This window comes from Ricinus communis, chromosome 7 (assembly GCF_019578655.1).
Source record: "Ricinus communis isolate WT05 ecotype wild-type chromosome 7, ASM1957865v1, whole genome shotgun sequence".
Lineage (NCBI taxonomy): Eukaryota > Viridiplantae > Streptophyta > Magnoliopsida > Malpighiales > Euphorbiaceae > Ricinus > Ricinus communis.
This window is the reverse complement of record NC_063262.1, coordinates 8,917,237-8,938,958: the sequence shown is the minus strand read 5'-3', so window position 1 is coordinate 8,938,958 and position 21,722 is coordinate 8,917,237. Positions and strand designations below refer to the sequence as shown.

The window sequence follows — 21,722 nt, the reverse complement described above, 5'->3', positions numbered from 1 at the left end:
ATTACATTGGGCAATTCTTAGAGTCCTAATTATTATCGTGTTAGGACTTATAAAAAGATTATTATGCCCTATTGTCTGCTTCATAATTTTATTTGAAGAGAAATGTCTATAGATGAGATGAAGGAAAAATTAGATAGAACAAGTACTCAAAGTCAATGAATTGACGAAATAGATAATGTTATTTCAATAATTGAGACATCAAATGATTGGAGTGCTTGGAGAGATAACTTGGCAATAGACATGTATCATAACGATATTGTTGTTGTCTTGGGAAATTGCCTATTGCATTAGCTTGTTGGACACCTTCATCCGCTTGCAAAGTTGGATATGCATCAGTATAATGTCCCAACATAGCACATATCCCACACACCTTTGTTGTTGCTTGTATATTACCTATAACCATTTGTCTAATCAAAGCAGTTAAACCTAAAATTCTGACATTCAAGGTTAAATGAACTTACCTTATTCACCTTCTTAGGTGTATGACCCATCCTCATGCTAAATAGTTGAGAGTTTTCCGCATGTTAGCAATTAATTTCCTTGATGCTTCTGGAGTTTGATATACTAATGCACCTCCACTAGCAAATCATACTTCACTCCATTGGCAATAAACCCTTATAGAAATATTGAATTAACAGTTGATCAGTAATTTGGTGCTGAGGACAACTAGCATACAACTTCTTAAACCTCTTCTAGTACTCATAAAGAGACTCTCCATCATTGCCTAATACTACATATCTATTTTCTTATGTTGACAGCTTTAGAGGCAAGGAAGTACTTCTCCAGAAAGCAGCATTTTCATCTCATTCCATATCTGAATTAATCCTAAAGGAAAGTAATACAATCAATCCTTTGCCAAATTTATCAATGAGAATAGAATACCCGCAGCTTAGTATGCTCTTCAGTAATATTTTGAGATTTCATACTTGCACACACCACAAGAAACTCCTTCAAGTGCTTATGTGGATCATCACCTACAAGACCATAAAATTTAGGTAACATATGTATTAGTCCTGATTTTAATTCAAAATCAACTTCTAAATTAGGGTATCTAATGCATAAGAGTTGCTGATTAAGATCAGGAGCAGCCAACTCATTCAAAGTCTTATTATTATTCACATTTATCTCTTCCTCTTCTGAATCGCTAGACTAAACTGATGGAAAGTAAGCCGAGTAAACCAGGAGATGTAATAATTGCTTGCTTCGTTTCTGTAGTTGTTAATCTAGCTTACCGAGTTGTTTTTCTCAATCTTTTAGCAATCTTTTCCATTTCTAGATCAAATTCTAATCACTATATTGAGAAGTTCTAGTCATAAATAATAAAATAAAATAAAAAAAACATATAAAATTAAAAACAAACTATAAAACTTCAATAAAATAAATAAAATGAAAACCAATTCCCGGCACAGCACCAAAATTTGATGCGTGTCATGAGCACCAAGATTGTATTGCTGATCTTACCAAAACTATAGTGGAGGCAAGCCCAGGTCGAACCATAGAGACTAATTCTTTAATAATATTATTAGAGTAATTATAACTTCAAACCTAAAATAGAAAGGGATTTTGTTGAATATGATTGAGAAGCAAATTGAAATAAAAACTGAAAATAAAATTATAGACAATTTCAATCCAAGGAAAATTGATTCGATTAATTTTTCACATTGATCATTGACACCTAGAAATTCTATTCCATTATTAACTACTTAGCTAGAAATTTACCACAATCGAGAATAAATCATAATCTTCCCTACAAAAGTTAATTCAAACCCAGCATCCAAATTAACCCTTATTTCTAATTTACTTGGTATTAAGCAATCATCATATAATTAGAAATAACATTAAATTCTAGGAGATTATTAAACCGATTAATACCTATCAAGCGATAATTAATTAAATCGTCCCTAGTTTCTTTTAGATTAGCACGTAATCTAATTGCTACTAAGTTAAAGTTCACAATAATTACGAATTATAATTTCAACAAAGCATTCAAGAACTATAAATCTCTAACTAATTGGCCACTTAGTTATACATCTAAGCAATTATAAATAATTATAATAAAAAAATAAAAGATAATTAAAATAAAAGTAGAGTTTTATTAAGAACCGTGTGTCACAGTCCGCCTCATCTTGGGCGAGGCAAGGCTTGTCCATGGGCAGAAATATGCCCAGCCCAATGCTGCTGCCTAGCCCAAGTTGGCTGCCCAAAGAAACCAAGGGAAGATCCTAGAAGTTGCTAGAGGATGCAAGGCTGTGTGCCAAGCCAAGGAGCTACCTAGAAGCTTCCCTTGTTTGTACATAGAGTAGCTTCCAAAGGAAGCCTTGTACATAAGTAGCTTGTAGAAATTTCTAGATGGATTAATCTTGACCACATGCTGAGAAGGTGGGAAGCCTATATAAAGGCCACTCCACATACAAGAGGAAGGTTGGAAAACTTAATAAAGCTTCCATATTTACAAAGCTCAAGTGCTCTATTCTACTCTAGCACTACACCCTTGCTGCCTACTTTGCTCACCTAAAATCGCTCCCAACTCTCATTTAGGGTTACTTAGTTCGACTTTGACAAGAAAGTTAACTAAGTGTCGTGCGACTTGGCTAATCTCTAAGCCTAAGTTTCGTGACAGGTTGTATCAGAGCAACGGTTTGAATCCTAGGTACCGCTGGTTGAAGTGATTCGAGTGATGGCAAGTGAGGAAGGAATTGTTGCTGCTACGGTGGAAGAGCAACGCACTGAGCAGACCCGTGGGCGTGAGGAACAACGTTCACAGCCTAGACGGGGCAAATCCAAGGCTCCAACGCGCGAGCCTGTGGAGTCTAGAGTTGCTAGCCTTGAGAAAGATTTGGCTAGCGTAACTTCGACTATTGGCGAGCTCAGTGATCAGGTTGACAACCTCATCCATGAAAACATGGAGATCACAAGGGTTGCCAAGGCCATGATCGAAGATCGTGGCAAAGCCTTTCGGGGAGAGCTACGCTCCCTAAGAGAGGAGTTCGCCGACCAGCAAAAGACCCTACGAGATGAGCTGAAAAAGCTTTATAGGGAGATGGATGCTCTTTGTCAAGGTAGTCCTCCCTCGACAAACACAGCTGCCACTACTAGTTCCACTGCCCCACACGGATTGAAAGTCCCTAAGCTTGCCATGTACAATGGCACACGCAACGCCACTATGGTAGAAAACTTCTTGTTCGGCCTTGAACAATACTACGAGGCGATGAACGTCACAGATGACTTCACGAAGATTAGCAATGCTGCCATCTTCCTAAGGGATTCCGCCCAACTATGGTGGAGAAGGAAATATTCCGAAAGAGAGAAGGGGCTTTGCATCATTAATACGTGGGAACAGTTCAAGACTGAACTCCGCAAACAATTTGTGCCCTACAACGCCAACGATGAGGTACGAAGCAGGCTGTGTAGGCTGAGGCAAACCGGAAGCATTGCCGAGTATGTTAAGGAGTTCACGACTCTTATGCTAGAGATCACATACCTAACCGACGATCAACTCCTCTTTGATTTCAAAGATGGGCTGAAGGATTGGGTGAAGATGGAGCTCGAACGACGCGGAGTGTAGACCCTTGACGAAGAAATTGCCGCGGTGGAAAACCTCAAGGACTACTCCGCTCAAGACAAGGGCAAGAAACCTAGCTCTACTAAGAGTGGGAGAGGTCAAAAGAAGGATTTCAATAAAGGCAAGGAGAGTAGCTACCAGAAATCCTCTGGCGGTAACTCAAGGCACGATAAAGGCTTGGGACGCAAAGATAAGCCTACTACCTCCAAACCGCCCAAGCCTTGCTTCATTTGCGATGGTCCACATTGGGTAAGGGACTGTCCAAACCGTAAGGCCATGAATGCTATTGTGGCAGAATTCAAAGATAAATGCTAAGAAGAACCCCAAGCTGGCATGGATTCTCTACAGCACTTAGGTGCGATATCAAAGTTCCTCTCTCACTCAGTCTCCAAGGAGAGAGGCCTACTCTACGTCAACGCTGCCATCGGAGGCAAAGCTGCCTGCCCTATGCTCGATACGGGTGCTACACAACTTTCTGGACATGCACGAGGCGAAGCGCCTATGCTTAAAATTATCCAAAGGAGTCGGCATGATCAAGGCTGTCAACTCAAAGGCAAAGCCTGTGCATGGCATTGCGGAGAATGTGAAGGTGCAAGTCGGTGATTGGCAAGGTACGCTAGACTTTACTGTTGTGCCTATGATGATTTTAAAGCTGTCTTTGGTCTAGCATTCTTCTACAAGGACTATGCCGTTCCGGTCCTTTCTATGAGCTCTTTGTTGATCCTCGACGCTTCCAAGCTTTGTGTGATCCCCTTGAAGAGCATGGTAAAATCAATACCTGATGTGATTTCTGCCTTGCAATTCAAGTGGGGTCTCAAGAACGGGGAGTGTTACGTCGCAACTATGAGAGAACTCAATGAGGAAGACTATGTTGAGCAATCTGCCCCGCATTTGCCACCATCCATCGAAGCAGTCCTTGACGAATACAAGGACGTGATGCCACCGAAGCTGCCGCAAAAGTTGCCACCAAAGCGAGATATGGATCACCACATTGAGCTCGAGCCTGGTGCGAAACCTCCTGCCATGGCACCCCACCGCATGTCACCTCCGGAGCTGGCCGAATTGAGGAAACAGCTCCAAGATCTACTTGATTCGGGCTACATCCAGCCATCTAAGGCCCCATATGGTGCACCAGTCCTCTTTCAAAAGAAGAAGGACGGTTCGCTACGGATGTGCATAGATTATCGGGTTTTAAACAAGATCACCATCAAGAATAAGTATCCAATCCCCTTGATTGCCGACTTGTTTGATCAATTGGGGAAGGCCCGGTACTTCTCAGAGCTGGACTTACGGTCTGGTTACTACCAAGTCTGCATCGCACCTGGTGATGTGCCGAAGACAACATGTGTGACGCGATGCGGAGCTTTCGAGTTCTTGGTCATGCCTTTCGGCCTCACTAATGCCCCTGCCACCTTCTGCACACGCATGAACAAGGTACTCCATCCCTTTCTTGATAAGTTTGTGGTTGTTTATTTGGATGACATTGTTGTGTACAGCAACAGTCTTGAGGAGCATGTGCAACACCTCAAGCAAGTCTTCCAAGTACTCTGCGAACACGAGCTATACGTGAAGTGCGAGAAATGCTCATTCGCGAAAGAAAAAGTGGAGTTCCTTGGCCATCGAATCAAGGATGGCAGGTTGATGATGGATCCAGCAAAAGTCAAAGCCATCCAAGAATGGCAACCTCCTTCCAAAGTGCCCGAGTTACGATCTTTTCTTGGGCTGGTGAACTATTATCGGCGAAGGCTATTCTGCCATCGCCGCCCCATTGACGGAACTACTCAAGAAGAATAAGGCATGGAGTTAAGGTGAGGAATGCCAAGCTGCATTCGGAGCCTTGAAGGATGCCGTGTCAATAGAGCCTGTCATGATGCTGCCCGATTATGAAAAATCATTTGAGGTGCACGCGGATGCCTCAGACTATGCCATTGGAAGCGTTCTCATGCAAGATAGGCACCCTATCGCCTATGAAAGATGCAAGCTCAACGAAACGGAGAGGCGGTATACTGTCCAAGATAAGGAAATAATTGTCGCCGTCCATTGCTTTTGCGCACATAGAGACATTACTTGCTTGGTAGCAAGTTCACAATTTTAACGGACAATGTGGCTACAAGCTATTTTCAGACTCAAAAGAAGTTGAGTCCTAAGCAAGCACGCTGGCAAGATTTCTTGACCGAATTCGACTACAAGCTTGAATATAAGCCAGACAAAGCCAACATTGTCGATGATGCGCTGAGTAGAAAAGCGGAGTTGGCTTCCATTGCTGCTAGCACACCGAAGAGTGACTTCCTTGGCCGCGTCAAGGAAGGAATGCAGCAAGACACTTTGGCCAAAAGCATCATCAAGCTGGCGATTGAGGGAAAAACTCGACGATTTTGAGAGAAAGATGGCCTTCTCCTCACTGTTGGCAATCGAATCTATGTGCCGAAGTGGGAAAATCTGCAAAGAGAAATCTTAAAGAAGTGCCATGACTTCTTGTGGGCTGGACATCCCGGCATGACTCGCACACTTGCGCTAGTCCAGCAAAGCTACTACTGGCCGCAACTCAAGGACGATGTGGAGGCCTATGTTCGGACCTGCCTTGTATGCCAACAAGACAAGTATGCTACTTTCATCCCTGCCCCGGCGGATTGCAAGGTAGACGAGGCAGCTCGTCTCTTCTTCAAGAATGTTGTGAAGTTGTGGGGCTGGCCGAAGAGTATAATCAGCGATAGAGACCCTTGGTTCACCGGCAAATTTTGGCGAGAGTTGTTCAAGTTGCTAGGCACAGACCTTAACTTCTCCACAAGCTTTCATCCGCAAAGCCACGGCCAAACGGAAAGGATTAATGCCTTGCTGGAACTCTACCTAAGGCACTATGTTAGTGCTCACCAGCGAGATTGGGCAAAGCTACTTAACGTATCCCAATTCTCATATAACCTCTAAAGAAGCGAGTCCATTGGCAAGAGTCCCTTCAAAGTTATCATAGGACAGCAGCCATTGACGCCAAATGCTATTGGTGCTAGTTATGGAGGAGCCAACCCTTCCGCCTATAAATTTGCGAGGGAATGGCACGAAGAGGCAGACATCACAAAGGCATGCCTCGACAAGGCAGCAAAGCGTTGAAGAAGTGGGCTGACGTGAAGAGGCGCTCAAAGAAATACAGTGCTAGCGACGGTGATGGTGAAGTTGCTGCCTAATCAGTTCAAGTCCCTCTGCAAAGTGCATAAAGGCTTGGTAAGGAGATATGAAGGCCATTCCCAATTGTGAAATGTGTTAGTGTTGCTGCCTACCAGCTCCAACTACCCTCGAGATTGAAAATCCATAATATCTTCCATGTGAGTATGCTTAAGCCATACCACGAAGACAAGGAAGACCCCAGTCGTGGCGAATCTAGAAGAGCTCCAACAGCCGTTGTCGTCGAATTCGACGAGAAAATCGAATGCATCCTTGCGGATAGAGTGATAAGAAGAAGAGGAGTTCCCAATTATACCGAATACTTGGTGAAGTGGAAAAATCTGCCCGACACTGAGGTTATGTGAGAACGTGAAGATTTGCTATGGCAATTCCCCGAGCATATCCAAAATTACAAAGTTCAAGGCGCGACAAGGACGTCGCGAGATTGAGTGGGGGAGGGTGTCACAGCCTGCCTCATCTTGGACGAGGCAAGGCTTGTCCACGGGCAGAAATATGCCCAGCATATGCCCGACCCAATGCTACTGCCTAGCCCAAGTTAGCTGGCCAAAGAAACTAAGGGAAGATCCTAGAAGTTGCTAGAGGATGCAAGGCTGTGTGCCAAGCCAAGGAGCTGCCTAGAAGCTTCCCTTGTTTGTACATAGAGTAGCTTTCAAAGAAAGCCTTGTACATAAGTAGCTTGTAGAAATTTCTAGATGGATTAATCTTGACCACATGTTGAGGAGGTGGGAAGCCTATATAAAGGCCACCCCACATACAAGAGGAAGGTTGGAAAACTTAATAAAGCTCTCCATATTTACAAAGCTCAAGTGCTCTATTCTACTCTAGCCCTACACCTTTGCTGTCTACTTTGCTCACCTAAAATCGCTCCCAACTCTCATCTAGGCTTATTTAGTTCGACTTTGATAAGCAAGTTAACTAAGTGCCACGCGACTTGGCTATCTAACCTCTAAGCCTAAGTTTCATGACACGTGTCTCACAATAATCAAATTAATACAAAGATGTTCTCTTGAATTAAAATAAAGAAACTAGCCATATATAGTAACTAGAAAATAGCTAAAAAATGAAAATAAAATAGTTTAGTTACTATTCTAAATGCAAAAGCTGGTGCCAAAGATACTAAACCCTAAATTATAATGATATATTTATAGGACAACACAAGAAAAATCTAAAAGATAACTCATTAATGTGTCTCTTTCTGTTATTTACTTTACCGGCTATTTTTAAACCTTGTAGAAATTGAATTTAGGCTTACGATGTTGTAGCTCTTGAAGAGTAGTTTATTTTAAGCTTTTGAATCACCTCCATTGACCTCTTTAGCTCTAGATAAAACCCAAACACTAAGACTAACCTAAATGAAAATAGACCTCTAAGGTCACGAAAAGTCTTACCAAAGCTAATGCGATCAAATATGCATAATGTTGAAATTCACCATTTCCTTTCAATTAAGTACAAACTCCTTTAAATCATTCCTACATACATAAAACAATCTAATAAGCTCTTTTAAACTAAAAATCAATAACAAAAACTAAATATAAAGAGAATAAATATATTGACTATTATGTTCTTATTACGCAACAGATAAGCTCACATCAGTTTTGAATTTTAAAGAAAAAGATTTTTTTGTTGGTCATTAATAACAAATAAAAATCTTCCAAAATCCTAATGTTTATCACAAAAAAAAATTTCTAGAATTTTCTTTTATTATTTTTGGTGTTTGTAAGTCAAAACTTTATATAAAATGACAACAGATGTAGTAAATAAGTCAATCGGGAATATATAGAGCCGATCCGGCTTTATGCAGAGCAATGGCTTCAAGGAGTGGAAAGTTTAGGGATCCTCACCTAGCGTAGGGGTTATCCTCTTCCCCCAAATGGAATAAAATTCGGAACTTGGGGCCCCAGCTTCAAGTAAAGTAAACTAACTTCAATTAAATTATTAAATAAAATAATTCATACCAGATTGATCGATATAGGTGGTCGAATACAAGATATTTATAGGTCTCCTATAACCCTATAATGATACTAGAAATAAATAAAATCACTTAGAAAACAATAGATTACTTCCTATACTAAATAAGAAATAAAACAAAAACTTCTAAATAGCTAACAAGCATATGTCCCCCTATAATTAAGCTAGAAAAAAAAAAGAAATAAGTTATATATTTACTTCCTAAACAAAATAAAGTAAATAAGAAATTTGCTAGATAACAAAAGTAGAAGGTGCCGCCCTTCAGTGTTTATTAGTCAATAGTTTAGGTTGAAACCGTAATCACTTCAGGAGGTCACACGTGTAGAGTAGCTCATTAAGTCCTCCTTGGACCAACTTGCTTCCTTAGTTTTTTATTAGCTTATTTTGAATAACTAAAGCTCAATTGAATTTAATCAAGCCCATTGGATCAAGCTAATAAGTCTTGAACTTGATTTTAGAGTTTACTCCTCGTGATTTTTGAATACTTAAAGGGTCTTGGCCTTTTAAAATATATGGAATCTTGGCCATCACCCATCTCTTAAGCACTATTTGAAGAGAATTGACCATTCCTAGAGACTCTCTACTTAATTAGATCCAATTGATCTGCTTGCAATACATAATTTTCCATCACAAAAGTCCAATATTCCAACATAATTTCATCAAATACTTTAAGGAGTAGCCAATTCATTCCTCCAAACATCTTTAAGAATTCTTGACAAATCTTCTCAGCTTGACGATATAAGGATTTGTCATTTACATTGTATGCTTTGTACTATCACTCAAGGTACAAGCTCCATTGATACTTATTTTTCTAAGGTGAATATTATTTGGGAATAACTTTGAAGCTCTAAATCTTTTCCTCCTCATTGTAGTTGTGGAAAATGTAATGATGATTGTTTTCAAAAACTTGTTAAAGTTCAACAAAAAGATTATGTGTTCATATTCTTGAGCAGATTGAATGAAACTTATCAAGAATTTAGGTCGCAGATTATTCTATTCAAACCATTTCCTATACTAAATCAAGTTTATAATATGGTTTTGAGGGAAGAGACACAAAGAAGTTTGCATACTAATTCTTAGAACTTCATTGATGCGGCCGCCATGGCTGGTAAAAGGAGTAAATTCAATCCAAATCTGATATGTTACATTAATGGTAAAATTGGTCATAGCAAAGACAATTGTTACAAGATCATTGGATTTTCATCAAATTTCAAGTTTAATAAATCTAGAGATCAGCAAACACAAAGTAATTCTACATGGATTTTGCCAACTCCTAAATCAACATATGTAGTTCAATCTACTCATACTTCATATCAAGTTTCATATGGAGTTAATACTCATCAAGATTCAGTTGACTGCAAGTCAGTAACAAGTGGAGCAACTCTTTCATAGTTGAATCTACCTGTTGATCAAGTTCAGAAACTTATATCTTTAATCAATGATCATATGCCTTCACTCTCTAAATCAAAACCTCATAGCTTTCTAACCTTGTTGGTAAAACTCCCTTTCGTTCTTTTTTCATTACATCTACTAAAAAATGCATAAACATTCATATTCATCACGGATCATTGATACTAGGGCTACTGACCATTTTGTATGTTCTTTATTATTACTTGATTTATACACTTTTGTTTCAAATTGCTTTGTTCAACTTCCAAATGAAATGAGAGCTAAAGTTACACACATTGATTCTGTTTTTCTCTTACCTTCTTTATTTCTCACAAATGTCCTATCCGTTCCTAATTTTTCCTTTAATTTGCTTTATGTTAGCAAACTCACATAGAACAGAAAATACTATCTTAGATTCCTCACTGATTATTGCCTTATTCAGGACCGTTTATCATGGACGAGGAATAGGATGGCTAAGATGGTTAAAGGTCTTTACTATCTTCAAGTTCCAGATGCTAAACAAAGACTACTACTTCTTTTTGGGCTTGTGAATTCTATTAGCAATAAAACTTTATGTACACTTTCTGCCAATATTTGGCATTCCAGCCTAGGACATCCTTCTTTTACTAGATTACAAATACTTCAAAATACCTTACTAAGTTGTGATTTTTCTTCATGCACTCCTTGTTCAGTTTTTCGTAAAGCTAAATAAAAGAGAAGTTTCTTTCCTGTTCACATTAATAACACTACAATTTGCTTTGATCTGATTTATGTGGATATATGAGGGCCTTATTCTACTATTGATTTGAATGGCAATCATTATTTTCTTACCTTAGTTGATAATTATTCTAAAATTACTTAGGTTTTCTTAATGAAACATAAATCTGAAGCTTCTCATCTTTTGTAGCAATTCTATCAATTTATTCTTAATCAATTCCATGTCAATATCAAAATTATTAGATTTGATAATGAACTAAAGTTTCAACTTTCTACTTCCTATGCTACAAAAGGCATTTTACATCAAACTAGTTGTATTTATACTCCACAACAGAGTGGAGTTGTAAAGGAAAAATATCAATATTTACTTAATAAATCTAGGGCCTTACTTTTTCAAGTTTTATTACTTGTTAAGTTTTGGAGAGCAGTTGTTCTTATAGCTTGTTATTTAATTTATAGAATGCCTACACCTTTGCTTCAAAATAAGTCACCTTATGAATTTCTATTTCATAAACCTCTTGTCTATATATATTTAAAGGTGTTTGGTTCTTTATGTTTTGTTTTTAATGCACTACCTTCTAAAAAGAAATTTGATCCAAGAGTAAAACAATGCATTCTTATAGAATACCCAGTTAAAGTGAAGGGATATAAGCTGTATGATCTGGAATCTAAAATCAATTCATTTCTAGAGATGTTAGATTCTTTGCATCTAATTTTCCTTTTCAGACTTCTAATTCTACTTATATTTTTCTTCTAATGTTTTATCTCAGTTCTCTCTAACACTCTTTTCTGGTGTTGATTCTTTACATACGATTCTTTACATACTCAGTTTGATGTCCCAGATCATGGTCATGATGCATTAATAATGTGCATTCTTCTCTTCTGATATACATTCACCTCATACCATCGCACCATCACTTCATGGTTCCCCTTCTACAACTGTTAATTCTTTATCACCTGATCCTACTCTTGAACCTTCATATCATATGTTCCAAAGAAAAGTACTCGAAAACATATTATTCCTACATATTTGCAAGATTACCATCATTCACTTAAAGATTCAACCACATATAATTTTGTTTCTTCTTGTTCTACTTCATACCCCATCCAGAATTACATCTCTTATGACGAACTTCATCCCAATTATAAAACTTTTGTTGTTTTTTTGCTTCAACATTTTCATCAAGCTTTTCAATATATTTATTTACAAAAGGCTATAAGAGAAGAACTTGATGCTTTATAACAAAACCACACTTGGAAAGTTGTTCCTCTACCTATTGACAAAAAAGCAATTTGATCAAAATAAGTGTACAAAGTAAAGTTTCATTTTAATTGCAGTATGGAGAGATATAACTAAAGAGCAAAGTTTGAATACTAAGAAACTTTTAACCCTGTAGCTAAACATGCAACTGTAAGATTGTTGTTAGCTCTTATTGCTGTAAACGAATGGTTTCTTTCTCAATTGGAAATCAGCAATGTATTTTTAAATGATCGTTTAAAGGATGATGCTTCCTTAGAATTCCCTCAAAGCTATCAGATTTAGGAGAAGATTGGTACTAAATCTGTTAGCAATGCCAAGGTGGTTAAGGAAGCTTTTTATGAGAGTCTTAAGCCAATGAATTTTGTTGTTAATGTTCCATCTAAACTTATTTGCAAGCTTCAAAAGTTTTTATATGAGCTGAAGCAATCTCAGTTCTTAAGCTAATGAATATTGTTCTTGGTGTTCCATCTATACTTATTTACAAACTTCAAAAAATTTTATATGAGTTGAAGCAATCTCGAAAATAGATTGCAAAATTTACAAATTGTTTGACAAATGCTTTTTCTCATATTTCCTTTTCACAAAGAATGTGAGTGGTAAGTTTATTGCTTTGTTGGTTTATATAGATAATATTATTATACTAAGTTCAAATAAGACAACAGTCAAAGAATTAAAAATTACGTTAAAGATAATATATTCAATTAAGACTTAAAAAAATTTTAATAGAATTTAAAAATTAAAGTGTATTCAATAATAAAATATGAAATATTCAACATAAATTTTTAAAAACTTTAAAAACTTTTAAAATTTATGGGATATTTAATAACAATTTTCTAAAAAATTTTAAAAAATTAATTAAAAAATCATTATCTTTTATATATTATTACAAATAAAAATTCTCAACAAAATTTTTTTACTTTTGTTTCTTTTTAAATTAAATTCTTTTATATTGTCAGTCTTTCTTTTTCTTTACTATATTCCCCATTTTTTAAAAATATCCAAAGTTAGCTAAAAATTATTTACTAGTAATACTTTCTTTGTGCTCACATACAAAAAATTAATCAAATAATGAAACTATACTCCTAAATGAAAAGAAAAATAAAATCACATATCATAAGACACTGATTAAGCCACCACGCTTAGGCCTAGCAGCAGAACTAAGATTTTATTCAATAAAAGGCATAGAGCAAGATTCCATCAAGCTCCTACTCCCGCTCTAAGTACCTGAGACCACAAAACTTACTTTTTGAGATTCATGTGAGCCTTGCATGAAATCTTCCTGCTGCTATAAATAGATAACCAGTCAGTGAATTAAATTAATATTACTCGTCATATTCATATCTACTCCTGTAATTTCCAATTTATAATAAACATTAAATCAAAACCCCGAAAAGAGAAAATATTAAATTGATAAACAAAGATTTTATCAGAAATAATCATCATCAGAGACTTAAATACTACGAATCATGGAACTAATCCATCATATTGTTGCAGTTTTTTCTCATCACTTGATTTCAACCCAAAATAAAAAAAAGGGAGAAAAATTGATAAATAAATAAATAAATCTGAAAAAAATATATGAATAGTAATACCTACAGTTGTTATAATAAAAGAAAAAAGAAAAGCCAACATGATACACATAACATGCATGACACAGGCTGTCAAACATAAGCACAACAACAAAACTATCCAGATTAACCAATAACAATTACTCGCAGACATCTAAGGAAGGATAAAGCAGCAGAAGCTCTTAGGTGGCCTCCGCGAATGTTTTGATAATAAAGATTTTTTTTTTTTTACTTTCTATTCTATTCGTCAAATCACTCGAGGGTCCAAATGAATCCATCTGCTACTTGCATGCATTGCATTTCTGAACCTTCAGATAAAACACACTTCTATCTATCTTGAAAATCTCTTTCCTAAAAGATTCAATTAAAAGAAAAATCATTTACAAGCTGACTAAAATAAAAAGAATGTCGCTACTACGAATTTGAAGGAAGCCACGAACAAAAACAGCTCACTCCAATCGTGAAAAGTAGCTCTCCATTTAGGCACTCTGCAAAAGGTGATTTGGCAATTTATAAGACCTCAAACACCCGTGTCTGACTTTAGCGCCTAAAAGCTAAAGCTCTGCGTTCCTCACTAACAAATATTTTTTTTTTTTTTTTAAATAATAATAATCTAGAAATATAGGTGGATTATTGTGATATGAAACTGAAAAAATAAAAAGGCAAGTTTCATGGTGCAGCCTTTCATGTAGGCTCTATGCGGCAGTCAACTCGCCATTGAATCGGCGCCTGCTGTTGACTCATGATTCAGAGCCATTTTTTCCAGATAACAACTGATCTTAGTTCATCCCTCAATGGCAAAGATAATAAATAAATAAACTGAAAGAATACAGAAAACAGTAGTAGAGGCGCAAGAACTGAAAGTACAGAGAGAGTTGAACCTTTAATAAGCATCATGCTATATTATATACTAGTTTCTCAAGTACCCTAAAGCAATGCCAATCAATAAAATTACAAAGCTAGAATCATGAAATGCTACTCAGCTTAAGAAATTTTAGAAACAGGAAACCATGCCATGTCCTCATTTCCCTGTCATGGACTAAAAGCATCTATGTTTCAGCTTTTGTCGCCAATCAAGGATAGAAGAAAGATAGTAAAAGACCAAACCAAAGATGAGGTCCCATTAACATGTACGAATGTAAATCAAAACCTGATACAAGACTAAGTTAAACCCCACCTACATTGAACACATACACTGTTTTGACTTTTAACTTATTTTTTTGTTTCTGATTTGTATTATAATTATATAAATATAATAGAAATGATCTCACTGAGAAGATTATCATTCGAGTACTTGCACATTGAAACTTAACTAGCAAAATCCCTTAAACCACATCTTGCAGCAGAATAAAACACACCAGAATCTATCTACATCTCTCCACAATTCTCATGATGGTAAAAAGATAAGTAAGATAAACAAAGATCATCAAGTGCTCTAACACTACCAGGGAATTGCTGCCAAAGTTCAGAGCTAACGTTCTCAAAAAAAAATAAAAGAACTTCTGAACAAATATACGAACAGTAATAGCTACAGTTGTTTTGACAAAAACAAAAAGAGCCAACATAATACACATAACATGCGCGAACAGAGGCTGTCAAACAAAGTTCACATCAACTTGAACCATGATATAAGCACAAGTACAAAACTATCCATATTAAGTAATAACAAATATAGTCTCATACATCCAACAAAGGGTAAAGCAGCACAGGCTCTCAATCCCGGCGAAGGCGAAAGCTCTTAGGTAGCCACTGCGAATGTTTAGAGAAACAAGCCTTTGGATTTGTCACCATCAACATATTGTGAGAAGCAAAAAGAATAACTATTTTTTGTTTTTTAAAACAGCTTTTTTCCCTGAAGATAAAAAGATTTCTATTCATCAAACCACTTATTTTAGAGATTCAAACCTTTCTTTTTTTGGAAAAGAATTAGCAGCTCAATTAATATTGTAGGGATACAGTTTCTAATACAACTTCATAAATTTCTACAACAATCTCACAAAAAAGTTGCAATTTTAAGAAATCTACAGAACAAAGTTGCAATTAGAAAAGTAATAATACTTTTCAATATCAATCTGATCTAATAAAGAAAATAAGAAAAGATCATACAATGGATTAAAGGAAACAATGTGATAACAAGGAAAATTAGTGGAGAGAGTATGCGACAGATTACTGCTAGAAAACAGGTAAACAAATTACAAAGATATGATTTAGTTTCTTACAACATTTTGTACAAAATAAAAAAATTAAAAAACAACTCAAGCAAACACATTTTTCAAGAAAGAAAAACAATAACTATGTAGCCACAATTATAACCAATCCATTCTACATAAATGACTTATGCTTTATGATTTACAACTTCGCAAATCATATGCCCATGGGAAAAAGAAAGATGAACCTAAATATACCAAGTTGCAGAAATTGAAAGAAAAATAGGTGCAACAGAAGCTCTCAAGTAGCAAATGATTGATATCTTTACCAGCCACAAGATAATATAACAAGTGTCACCAGGAACATATGATAAAAGTACAACAATCATCAAGACTGTCACTTGTACTTCTTTATATGTGCTCATATTAAATAAACAGAATGAACCATGTATAACAAGATTTAAGTTAAACTTTATAATTCGTTAATAACAGTTAGTTTCAGACATCCAAGGAAGGATAGAGCAGCACAAGCTCTCAAGCCTGGCAAAGGCGAAAGCTCTTAGGCGGCCACTGCGAATATTTTGAGAAACAAGCCTCTTGATTGTCATCATCAACATGCACTAAGATACAAAATGACCATAAAATCCTCAATGTGGAACAACAACAACCCAAGAGTCGTTCATATGCTTCACTTTCACTTCTGAAAAACATACAAGAAAATTCAGATAAATCTTCTAAAGAACATTTATCCCTGGAAAAGAAAGACAAAACAACAAATAAACAAAAACAATTACAACATAAACAAATCCAAGAAACAAGAAACCAGAAATTGATCAGAAATGAGTTAGTTTATGCAATTTACAAATCTGCAAATCATATGCCCAAGAAATAAGATTAAATTAAATGTACACGTTGCAGAAATCAAATAAGGATTGGAGCAACACAAGCTCTCATATATAGAGGTTTTTTCCTCTTTTGCAGCCTCTACATAATATAAAAAGTGTCTGAACACTACACAATATAACAGGTGTCTGAACATGTCATCGACAACATATGAAAACAGTATAGACCATCAAAACTATCACAGGTACTTCTCATGTATAAAAACCATGAAATATGCATGATGAGAAATTAATTGGATTACTGGGATTAACTAATAACAATTAGTTTCAGACATCCAAGGAAGGATAAAGCAGCACAAGCTCTCAAGCCAGGCGAAGGCGAAAGCTCTTAGGCGGCCACTGCGAATGTTTTGAGAAACAAGCCTTTGGAATTGTCATCATCAACATAGATAAAAATGCAAATTTATTAGCCCAATACCCACATTACATAACACAAATAAGCTAACTATTCATGACTTTTATTTCCACTTATCAAGAAAATCCAGGCAAGACTTCCAGAAAAGGCTTAGCATCCAACAAAATACAAAAAAAAAAACAAATGAGAAACAGATAATCCAAATAAAAAACAAAAATAAAAACAGATTTGCCATTCTATTAACAAAAAACAATGAAGCATCAAGACAGCAAGCATTTGAACGACAACCAATGATTTACAATTTACATGCCATCTGCCCATGAAACATGAATGGACAAGCTGACGGAACAAAAGGTCGTAAATCTGATCCAAATATAATGACAACATATAAAGAAAAGCATAGAAATTATCACATCGATCACAAGCACACTAGAACACAAATATACATGGACATTGAAAGTTTGGCAATCGCCAACGAGCCCTTGGATTTATCATCATTGACCCTATAACAAAGGCAATCTTGATACTAGTAATAATTATTATCATTATTAAAATATAGCATATTCCACCCTTAAATGATCAGGCAACAAACCAAAAACGAATATTGCCGACAAAGTGATGGATGGATCGATATTTATTAGGGACTTGTTCATCCCTAAAGCACCCAGAATCCTGCTAAAGGGGCAGACATGTAGTCCCCGTAGGGATATATCAAACATAACACCAAACCCTAGAAATTGGAGCAACCCGAATCAGATATTAACAAAAGTAATAACCTATATGATTTCTAGAAAATTCAACAGAGAGAGCTTACGAACACAAAATTGATATTAAGAGCAAGAGCACAAAGAAACCCGAGCAAGAGAGAAAGCTAAAGCAACCAATGATATTCGAGAGAGAGAGAGAGAGAAAGAGAGAGAGAGAGAGAGAGAGAAGCATTATATAGGAAAGGGCTAGGATTTAGGGTTGGGGAGATCATAGGGTTTCGTATGATGGACGGTTGTGATTTGTTGTATGGAACAATCCAGATGTGGTCTTGGCCTTTTAATAATGAATTAATTTTCAGGTTTGATTTTTTACGGGCTCAAAAAATTAGGGTCTATTTAATTATAGAAATTTTTCTTTGTAGTTATTTTTTAATTTAAAAAAATAAAAAAAATTCATAATTTAGATTAAATACTATTTACCTTCTCTAATTTAGTTTAATATATGAGTAAATTTCGTAATTTTTTATTATATTAAGAATCTTTTCAGTTTTAATAAAACTAACTATTATCTACTTCCGTGTTAATTTAAAAACTAAACTGGTAATTTATAATTTGATCCTTGAATTTATTATCAAGTATCAAACTCGCTCAAAATTAATTTTATTATTAAATTGGAATATATTTTTAATTTTAATATAAATTAATTTTAGTGTCTAATTAAAATAATAAATTTAATATTCTTTTTCTTACTCTAATTTTTATTTTGAATACAATTTAATTCAAACAAATTTAAATATTTTAAAACTAGTTATATTTATAATAATATTATTAAATTATTATATAATTTAATTATAGTTATTAATATAAAATAAATATTTCTAATTAAAAAATATCATTCTATTATTTATTATTATATATTATAGTTAAATTATATAAAATTAAAAATTAAATTAAACAATCATATCTTAATTTAGTGGAATAATCTAGACATTAAGTTGATAAATTCATTATTAATGAAAAGATCATGATGATCTTATATGTTAAAAATAATAAATTTAATTATTTATTTTATTTAAACATTTAAATTAAACTAGTAATTTAATAATATTAAACAAAAATAAATATTTTTAATACATCTACATTTTTTAAGAATAAAATTATGCTAAAATATAAAAGATATAAATAAGTAAAATAATATTAAATTTGTTATTTTAATTGAACACTAAAATTAATTTGTGTTAAAAATAATATTTTATTCTAATTTGATAATAAAATTCATTTTGGACGAGTTTGATACTTGATAATAAATTTAAAAATCAAATTGCAAACTTAAATTGCTAGTTTAGTCCTAGACTAACACATAAGGGGATAGTAGTTAGTTTATTAAAACTGAATGGAGTTTTAATGTAATTAAAAAATATAAGAGCTCAATCATATATTAGACTAAACTTCAGAAATTAAATAGTATTTAACTCTTATAATTTTTTAGAAATTTTTTATATGAAGATAAAAATAGAATTTGTGTTTACTTGTATTATTTTTCTAGAATAAAAATAGAGAACAATTTTTCATGTTTTTAACATTACAACTAAATTTTAGAAAACATATTTAATATATTTTCTATGTTTTTCTTTATATAAGAAGAAACCAGTTGTTTTCAAAACAATAAGTTTTTAGTTCATTTATTTCAAATTTACCTTTTAAACTTAGAATATTATTCAAATAAAAATAAAAAAATGTATATAATATCAAGTAAATATATTATAACTTTTATAAATTTTTTATGATAATGAAAAATTTTTTTTTTTTAATTGAAAAATAAAAAAAAATTGTCTACAATTAAACTGGTCCTTCATTTTTATAGAAAATTTGTAAAAGATATTTACATGCTATTATAAAAAAAATTATTTTCTATTTAGATAATATTTTAACTTTAAAAAATAAACTTGGAATAAATGAAGTAAAAAATTATTGTGTTCATTTGAAAATAAGTTACTTCTCATATAAAGAAAAAGTTTAATTATAATTTTAAAAATATGAAAAACTGTTTCTATTTTTATTTTAAGAAATAGCACAAATAAATATAAAGTTCAGTTTTTTTTTATTTAAAAAAACCTTCTAGAAGATTAACATAGTCTTTTATAGATAAACACACCCTTAGAATTTCTATAAAGGGACGTTAAAACCAGTTTTGTAACGATTTTTTTCATTAATTTGATTTTGTCAAAAACCATATTTCATGTCAAACTTGGAATAAATTTTTGAATCATAAAGTTTTTTCAACAAATCTCTTTTGTTAGGTAAATGATATCTAATCCATTCTAAGACTTTATTTAAAGGTTTATAATTTATGACAAGTCTAGGTACACCCCGTTCTCTTTCTGCTGCATTGAAAACATAAAAAGCAGAGCAGCTCCAAGGAGAACTAGAATTACGAATTAACCCCTTTTGTAATAATTCATCTATTTTTTTCTTACAATGATTTTCAAGTTCCGTGTTCATGTGTATAGCATGTGATTTTGTTGGTATGTCATTTTCAGAAAAATCTTTAACATAAGGTAAAGAAATCACATGTTTTTTCCTATTCCAAAAAGCATTTGGGACAGGTGCACATAAGTCTTTAGTAAAGAGATTCTCAATATCTTTTATTTTGGCTTTTGTCACATCAAGGTCTAACTCTTCTTTAATCTTTAAAGACAAGATTTCTTTGTTTAAAAAAGCGATTTGTTTTTTCTTTTGACTAATAAGATAATTAAAAACGCAATTTTTCTTCAAAATATTTATGTCTTTTTCTTGCTCAAAGAAGATGAATTTAAAATAAATTTCTTTTCCTAATAATCTAGTTTTGATACCGTGAGTGTCTACTGAAAAAGGATAAAGCAATGCTAAAAACGGAGTTCCAAGAATAACAGTAGCAGATTCAATAATGTAACGGACTCAAAAATGTTTGAAGTCCGAATAGTATAGTTTTTCTTATTATAAATAGATGTACATTAGAAGTAAGAAGGCATCACTTGAATGCTTGAGCTATCTTCCCTACTATCTCTCTTTGTAAAATCTTTATTCAATAAAAGTTTAAATTATTTATTTACTTCTTCTCTTTTCTTCTTTTATTATTAACTATTTCTCTATTATTTCGATCCTGCTCCGCAAATGGTATCAGAGCCTAGTCATTAAACTCGTAATATTGTTTAAGGTAGCGTTGGTCGACTGGTTTTAGTTGGTCGGCCTCCAGTCTTCCCGAATTATCGGTCAAGCGGTCCCGTTAGGTGGTCCCACTATCCTAAACATTATTTACTTGTTTATTGTCTTTGGTAATGACATCGTTGTTTCGCGTTTTAGTAGTCGAGAAATAGTTTCTCCTTCTTCTTCTTACTCTTTCCGATTTAAATTACAAGAATTTCTTGTTCAAGGTCTAATATCTCGGAAATAGAAAATCAGTTACATAATTGGTCAATCCCTAAACAAAATGTTAATAGTATTTATCGAATTGGAACTTTTGATTTTGCACAAAATTATTCTATTAAACAAACTGAACAAACTATTGCTTTAAATAAATCTCATGAAAATTTACATTTACTTTCGTCTTCTGCATTGCATGAACATATTAAAAAGAAATTTAAATTTTTACATATAGGCATGGTTCAATATTTTTGGTTTTAACAGTTAAAATCAAAGTGTCTAAAATATTTGAATCAAATAATGAAATTGAAAAATTTGGATAACAATTAAAATAGACAGGACCATTGGCTAAATTTGATTCAGCCATAGCCAAAAGTGAATTTGAAAAATTCAAATGTCTTGCATCTCTTAAACAAAGGAAAATAGGTATGTCCAATCCAATTCTAAATAAAGGTTTAACAGCAATTTGAACCATGCCTATATGTAAAAATTTAAATTTCTTTTTAATATGTTCATGCAATGCAGAAGACGAAAGTAAATGTAAATTTTCATGAGATTTATTTAAAG

General features: G+C 34.0%; 1 long non-coding RNA gene and 5 other non-coding genes across 6 annotated transcripts; all 6 read right to left on the bottom strand.

Moving 5' to 3' along the window:
* Positions 1-13,511: 13,511 nt before the first annotated feature.
* Positions 13,512-13,589, bottom strand: LOC112536843. Its single transcript, XR_003080779.1, has one exon. It is a non-coding gene; the product is annotated as a small nucleolar RNA Z199 (small nucleolar RNA).
* Positions 13,590-15,315: 1,726 nt separating this feature from the next.
* On the bottom strand, positions 15,316-15,438 carry LOC112536842. Its single transcript, XR_003080778.1, has one exon. It is a non-coding gene; the product is annotated as a small nucleolar RNA SNORD14 (small nucleolar RNA).
* Positions 15,439-16,095: 657 nt separating this feature from the next.
* On the bottom strand, positions 16,096-18,058 carry LOC112536838. Its single transcript, XR_003080775.2, has 2 exons — positions 17,639-18,058; positions 16,096-16,489 (listed from the first exon to the last, which is right to left on the bottom strand). It is a non-coding gene; the product is annotated as an uncharacterized LOC112536838 (long non-coding RNA).
* LOC112536841 lies at positions 16,284-16,405 on the bottom strand. Its single transcript, XR_003080777.1, has one exon. It is a non-coding gene; the product is annotated as a small nucleolar RNA SNORD14 (small nucleolar RNA).
* Positions 16,955-17,077, bottom strand: LOC112536840. The gene has a single exon (XR_003080776.1). It is a non-coding gene; the product is annotated as a small nucleolar RNA SNORD14 (small nucleolar RNA).
* On the bottom strand, positions 17,605-17,710 carry LOC112536844. Its single transcript, XR_003080780.1, has one exon. It is a non-coding gene; the product is annotated as a small nucleolar RNA snoR99 (small nucleolar RNA).
* Positions 18,059-21,722: the final 3,664 nt, after the last annotated feature.